General features: G+C 32.6%; 1 long non-coding RNA gene across 2 annotated transcripts; it reads right to left on the minus strand.

Moving 5' to 3' along the window:
* LOC107619299 lies at positions 3,158-6,248 on the minus strand. Of its 2 annotated transcripts, XR_002363094.1 has the most exons (6): positions 6,109-6,247; positions 5,939-6,022; positions 5,430-5,817; positions 4,448-4,575; positions 3,733-3,883; positions 3,158-3,631 (listed from the first exon to the last, which is right to left on the minus strand). It is a non-coding gene; the product is annotated as an uncharacterized LOC107619299 (long non-coding RNA). The 2 variants fall into 2 exon arrangements; XR_001615612.2 differs by lacking the exons at positions 3,158-3,631; positions 3,733-3,883 and having other exon boundaries at positions 4,333-4,575; positions 6,109-6,248.

Here is a 6,884-nt window from a genome sequence, read left to right on the forward strand (position 1 = left end):
TTAGTAATTATAAACTTATGAGCTTATCTATATATTAGAAAATTAGCATATTAGAGTCATGTGTATTTTGATACTACACAAATAATTACTTACTTTTGATTAGATAAATTAAGATATATTATGGTACTCTTTTGGATTGTACTTATAGTTACATTATTTGCTACTATTTTATTGAACATATCCGAATCATATTGTACCATCTTATTTTAGATTAATGAAACAAATATTTTGAATTGAACTCACAATTACTTTGTTATTGTATTTTCATACATTGATGCACTAATATAGTTGAAGTGTAATCCAGTCTCATTCAACATTAAATAAATTCATAGTAAGTTGACAATAAAAAATACAACTAATACAAGATTCATTAGCATAATATAATCTTACATAGGTTTGGTTACATTCAAAAGGATTACATATCAAAATAAATAACCACAATATACCTAACATAGTCTTACATCATCTATTTAAGACATGTCTCGAAGGCTAGCACAACCAGGATATTAATCATACTCAAAACCACAATCCGAAAATATTTGTTATCAACCATCTTGGGATCCAATCTCATTCTGAATTTTCAGATTTACTTCCATGTCTAATTCTTTTACTATATAATCTAGTTCCTTCAATCTCCTTTCTATGAAAAGAGTATTTCGACAAGTAATGTCCTCATCAATATTTTCTTCAATTAAAATATCTAGCCACTTGAAATACTTACAATGTAATTTACAAAGATTAGAAAATATACAAAAAAAATCAAATTCCCGCAAAAAATATGAATCATTACTTACATTGTAATTAGGACATTCTAGAAAAAATCTATCTGGATTAAGTTTTGTACAAGATTGAAAAAAAATTGTCTAGCTGCCATAATGACATTTGGGAGAGATGAATTTTTTCTTTTTTGGCTGTCCAACACTCCAAAAGAAAAAGTGCAGCTCCTACTATCTCTGCCAAAACTATAATCATGCAGAATGTGATTCCTAGTTTCTGAAAAATGGTCTCCACGACTCATGATGGTAGGAATGGTGGCTACACAAGGAGAAAGTGACAATAACATTAGGGTTAAACAATAGGGCTATTCATGTTCTTCTCTTTTAAAAAGAGAGAAAGACGTTGTTTTTATAAAATTAACAAGGGTCGGATTGGATGAGCATTCCAAGCTAGCACTTAATATTCAGATTATCATATTAATGTGCCATATAAGCATGTTTCATTAACCCCAAAGAGAGAAATAATTGATGTAGGGGCTAACCGATCTCACGAGATTAAAGTTCAAGGATCATCTAAATTTTTTTTTTTGAGGGAACCTCATGGTCTTTCAAAAAAATTATTTGGGATCGAGATGAATATTTACTCTATTGTATATGATTTGATTAATATTTAAAATTTATTAACTAATTGTCATTCTACAATGAACCGTGCATAAGAAATTAAACTTTTTTTAGTGGTCCAAACGCACCTTAGTTTATTCGAGTGGCATGCATGTTATTGAAGAAATTATCAACATGTCTTCAAATAGTGCTAACGAGTGGAGCGGTGGTGATCCCTTTAGTTGTTGATGGCTATGCCGGAGATGACATGGGAACGGTTTTAGTTTGGTTTTTGTTTTTACTTTTTAGGTTTGTTTTTTGAGACTTGGGTAACCTCTGGTGCTCCACTGCTATTGTGTTGAGCTATTTGCTTTCAAAAAAAAAAAAGAGGATTGATGTTGAAGGACTAAGATTTTGTCTAGTAACGAATGATTCGAATGGTATGCATGTTATTGTTATTTATTTATCATGAAACTGCTACTTTCAAACCGAAAGAGATAACAAGTGATTATATCCTTAATATTATCCTAACTCTTTTATTTCTTATTAAAAAAAGAATGTAACTGATATATATCTTTAGGGTATATGATAAATTTATTATTAAAAAATTAATTTTTTAATCGAGACTAATACTATGAAACCATCCATACATGTAGAGGATCCAGCGTGGCACATTTCAAGTACACGTCACGTATCAAAAATGATGTATGAAAATGCATAAAAAATACTATGCAAAAGTTGGTTGCTTCTCATGTTTGTAGAATCATAATGATGATTTCTGATCTGTTTTTCTTAATTTCTTATGTTAGAATATGGAATTTTAAGACTTAAAAGATCTTTAGTTGTAGAGAGGTGCTTATTGATGTGTTTCTTCAATTCAGGTGACTCCGAGATTTATTTATTTATTGTCGATTACTAAGAAAATGAGATAGAGTCTGTTGGAGACTTATAATCGAGTCCGTCGTTAGAGCTACGCAATTTTAATGAAAATCATATAAATGGACCAAATGCATATAATTTGTGATAGATAGTGAAACTTACTGTGAATATGCCAATTCCTGAATCCTAATGTTTTGAATTTAAAATTCCTATTTATAGTATTTTGTATGATAAATAATAATGAAATAGAAAATATTTACGGAGTAAATAAAATAAAATATTTATGTGCGAATTGATGAGCGGATATTTTCACAACTAGAAAATGGATTAATATAGACAGATTTACAGACAGATTTAGTCTTTATTACAGATGAATTTTTGGTTACCGAAAAAATTACCGACGGATTTTGTCCCTCTGGAAAAGCCTCGTTGGAAATTATTTACCGACAAATTTTTTTCCGTTGGAAAATTACCGACGGATTTTTACCAGTTACCGATGGATTTTCCCTCTGTAAATTCTCCATCCATTTCCCGAAGACGACGAACTTTCAGACGGATTTTTTGTCAATAATTACAGACGGATTTTCAGACGGATTTTCCATCTGTAACTAAAGACAAATTTTCCGACGGATTTTTCATCGGTAATTGGCAACAGATTTTCCGACAGATTTTTTGTCTGTAATTTAAACCTTGAAAAATCATCCCACACTCTGAATACAGACAGAAAATTCGTCTGTAAATCTGTCAGTAAGGTAAAATAGAGTTTTTTTTTTTTTTTCATTACAAAATAAATACTTTAGATTTGTTTTCTAAAATTACTCTATCAAATACACTGTAAATTGAAAAAAAAAAAGAAAGCCAAAAATCACATAGATAAACATAATATTCATTACACGATACCTATAAAATTGGATGTTATTTTTCAACACCATTATCCAATACCTATAGCCACAATTGCCTACTCTTATTTTGGGCTAAACGGCACTATTAACACTCGTAATATACACATTCTACAGAAAGTTTCCTTTCCAATCACAATTGAATCTGCATTCTCAAAACTGAAGCCATGTTGCTATAAAAACACCATGCAAGAATGAATGATGGAAACCATCTTATGGCAAAGAATGGGTAACAAATTGAGAGACCACCAAACCGGAAAAAGCATGTCCCCAAGCAGTGTAAGACACCAATAGCAAACTCAGATGTGACGCTATCAAGAAAGGATAGACTTCAAGGAAGCAAAACCATGGAAACTATGAAGAAAGGATGGATTGTAATGCAAGTTGTTGTTGCGGCTGCAGAGATGACCAAAAAAATGGGCAACATTAACTAGAAGCAAGAGTTGCAGGCGGTAAAGTTTGTTGAAGTTGTCTGAGCAGATTAATCATGCGGCCAGCAGTTTGTTCCGTTGCGAGGTCCTTTCCAGCACACAAAACCTACATCGCATAAAATGGGCAACATTAAATAGAAAATCAAATTAAATCAAATCAAATATGCATTGGAACATCAAAGCAGAAAATGCTTGATGAAAACTAACCTCAACAAAAACTGAAACTATTTTAGGAAGGTACTAATTGTTTGGACCCAAAAGCTCACTGTCAGACCTACAGGTAAACAAAAATAAGAATTAGAACAAAAAGAGTAAATGCGGGACTGCATTAGAAAACTAAAAAGGAAAATTTGAGTTCCTTACCTTTCAACCATGGAACAAAGTTGATCATGGACAACTTTGGCCTCAATCAAATCACCTTCTATTGGCAAATAGTTCAACCATGCAGGAATCACCTGTAAACATAACAAAAGATTGCAAAAAGATTAAATAAGCATATGCCATCTCAACCTGACAATTAAAAAACTCAGCCTCCACAGAGATTAGACCATGATAAGGCAAGATGTTGATGAACAAACCAAACAATAAGAGTAACCATTAACAGAAAAAATGTAAAGACCTGGGCAAAATCAATACTATCCCGATGAGATTGGCAAATTTTTCCCAGAGCTGAAACAGCATTATCATATGCCATTTCATTATCTGGGACACATAAATGTTTTGAAAGGATGACTAACTTGATTATCATATGCCATTACAATATCATATGCCATTACATAAATGTTTTGAAAGGATGACTATCATAATACAAAGACAGTAGCCCAGCAATCAACATAACTCAGATTTTTTAAAAACGAATTTAAACAACTAACTTGATCAAAAACTTCTTCCTCTTGTTCATTTTCCTCTTTAATCAGCTCACTCTCTTCAGCATCAAAATCTTCAGCTTTGGTCCTCTTTGCCCTCTCTCTTTTCCTCTTTAATCAGTTCATGATTTTAGATCCTTTTTTAATTTCTTTTCTTTTTTAATCTCTGCATTTCAATTCCAACCTGGAGGGTGAAAAAAACGAAAACAGAGGATCGATTAATTGATCACTCAAATTTGAAGCAGAATTGGGAAGTTCTGTATCAATAGAGGAACAAAAAGTTCAATGGAAATAGAAGCAACAGTGGATGCAGTTATTCGACCACCAGTCTTCTCTTCTACCCACTAATTGGATAAATATCTTTTAAAAAATTTGGGCTCTTCAAATCTGCGTGAAAGAAAGCATCATTACAACTAGAAAGTAGGATTAGGGCTCTTCAAATTGTTAGGAAACCCTTCTAAACAAACCAAAGAATATAATAATTCAAATTCATTGCATCTAAATATAATAAGTTCAATCTGAAGAGTCCGATCATTCTTCATTCAGTGTTTACAGTTTTACTAGCAGAAGTTCACGTCACTACTATACTACTGCTAAACTAGAATGAATATAAACATGCTATAGCAATTTGGAGCTGGTTCCTTATATAGGCTTTCGTTTCCAGAAGCTGACCAAAATATCTAAATATTGTGAATCGAATTTATATATGAATTAACTAGCTCGCCCAGCATAACAGTAATGGCAGAATCAAAGGATCACAATTTCACAATGCTGAATTCAGAAAACCCTAAGAGTCTTAAAAAAACAAGAACTACTTTTTCTAAGCATTCTAATTATATTTGGCCCTCTTTAACTTCTCATATTTAGAAAATTAGACGATTTTTCTCGAGATATGTTCAACTATACAAAATTGATAGCAATTAACCACTAATCGGCACTGTTTCAAACCGAATTTCGAGTCCAGAGCAAGACACTGCACAATAACGCGTTTGGAATGAAAAATTAGTGAGAGAAACAAGGGATGGAGTTAGGGCTAACCTGGTTAGTGGAGTGCGAATAGATCAAAAGATTGAAGATCTATGCAACCTTATATATAAAGTATTTGATTCGATTTGATTCAGTTAGTGGAGAAGCTGGTCTTTGCTAGAGAAGAAGTTACCAACGGAGTTAACTATCATTCCGAGCTTCGCTTCAAGCTTCGCCAGCAGAGAGCAAACAGAGATTATCAAGGAATTGAAAAACTTCAGCACTAGGCTGATGGATTGATGAAATAACTGTCCTTTGAATGGCATATTTATGATCAAGGGATTTAATTCTTTTCATGACATAGTAAGAGGCAACAGTGTCAAGTCCACTTGTTGGTTCATCAAGAAATAAGAGTGTTGAGGAGTCTTTTAAATACAAAGCAATTGTGATATCAAAAATGCTTTGAAAATCAGAATTTAACACATGCAAGCAATGAAAACAAATCTAATAAGCATCGACATTAATGAAAGACAAGAATTGATGGGAAGAGGAATAAGAAAAAACGTAGCGGTAAAACCTACCTTTAACTTTGTAAGAAAGCTCTTCGGAAATGAGGGCGCCAAGTAGTGGAAACAGAGTATATCTTCTTCTTAGCCTCTTCCTCACTACATAGTTAGCAGAAAACTCAAAAATCAAAACAGGAGGAAAGAAAAAAGAAGCAAATTAGGCATTGAGATTGAGAAAGAAGGACCTTCCAAGAACTTGAGCTAGTTGTTTCATATGCTATTTATATAAGCTTTCTCTTGATCCGATCTTGAATAATTCCATTAACCATATGAAATAAATAGTTTGATGAGGAAATAATTTCGCTACACTTGACCACCTTCATTTCCCCACACACCAGGCTGAAAAACAGCACATTAAATTAAACCTAAAACCTTATATCAATATAATATTCTGTTTACATTAAAATAACTCAAGTAAGCAAATAATCTCAAGTAAACAAATAAAATTGATTTTACTGTTCAGGCAGATGAAAAAAGTTTATTGTTTCTTCCGCAATATCAACTGTTATAGAACAGGAAATGTGTAAACAGAAAGTGAAACTTGCATTATTTAATTATAAGAACCTGTAGAATCAAACTGCAGATTCCTCAGCCTCTCCAACTCAAATTTCCGTTTCCATTCAGCAGCCTCAGCTTGAGCAAAAGCTTTTCCTTCAGCTACTTGCCTTAAGGCCTTCGCAACAGCTAGAAGGAGTTTAAGATAAATAAGTGGGGTTGGTTGATGGATACCTGTTGATGGCCGCTGTAGATAGACAGATAGCGAAGAGGTAAGAGTATGTGAGAAACTATGTCAAAAAATGGTTGTACCATTCACTGCTGAAGCTCTTAAATAAAGATTAATTTACACCCTCCTAATCCCTTGCTCTCTCTCCGTTCTAATAAATAGATAAGGAAAAGAAACACTATATTCATAAAATCATTCTTCATAATATATATATAATGCTAATTAATCTATCAGGCA

This window comes from Arachis ipaensis, chromosome B01 (genome assembly GCF_000816755.2).
Source record: "Arachis ipaensis cultivar K30076 chromosome B01, Araip1.1, whole genome shotgun sequence".
NCBI lineage: Eukaryota > Viridiplantae > Streptophyta > Magnoliopsida > Fabales > Fabaceae > Arachis > Arachis ipaensis.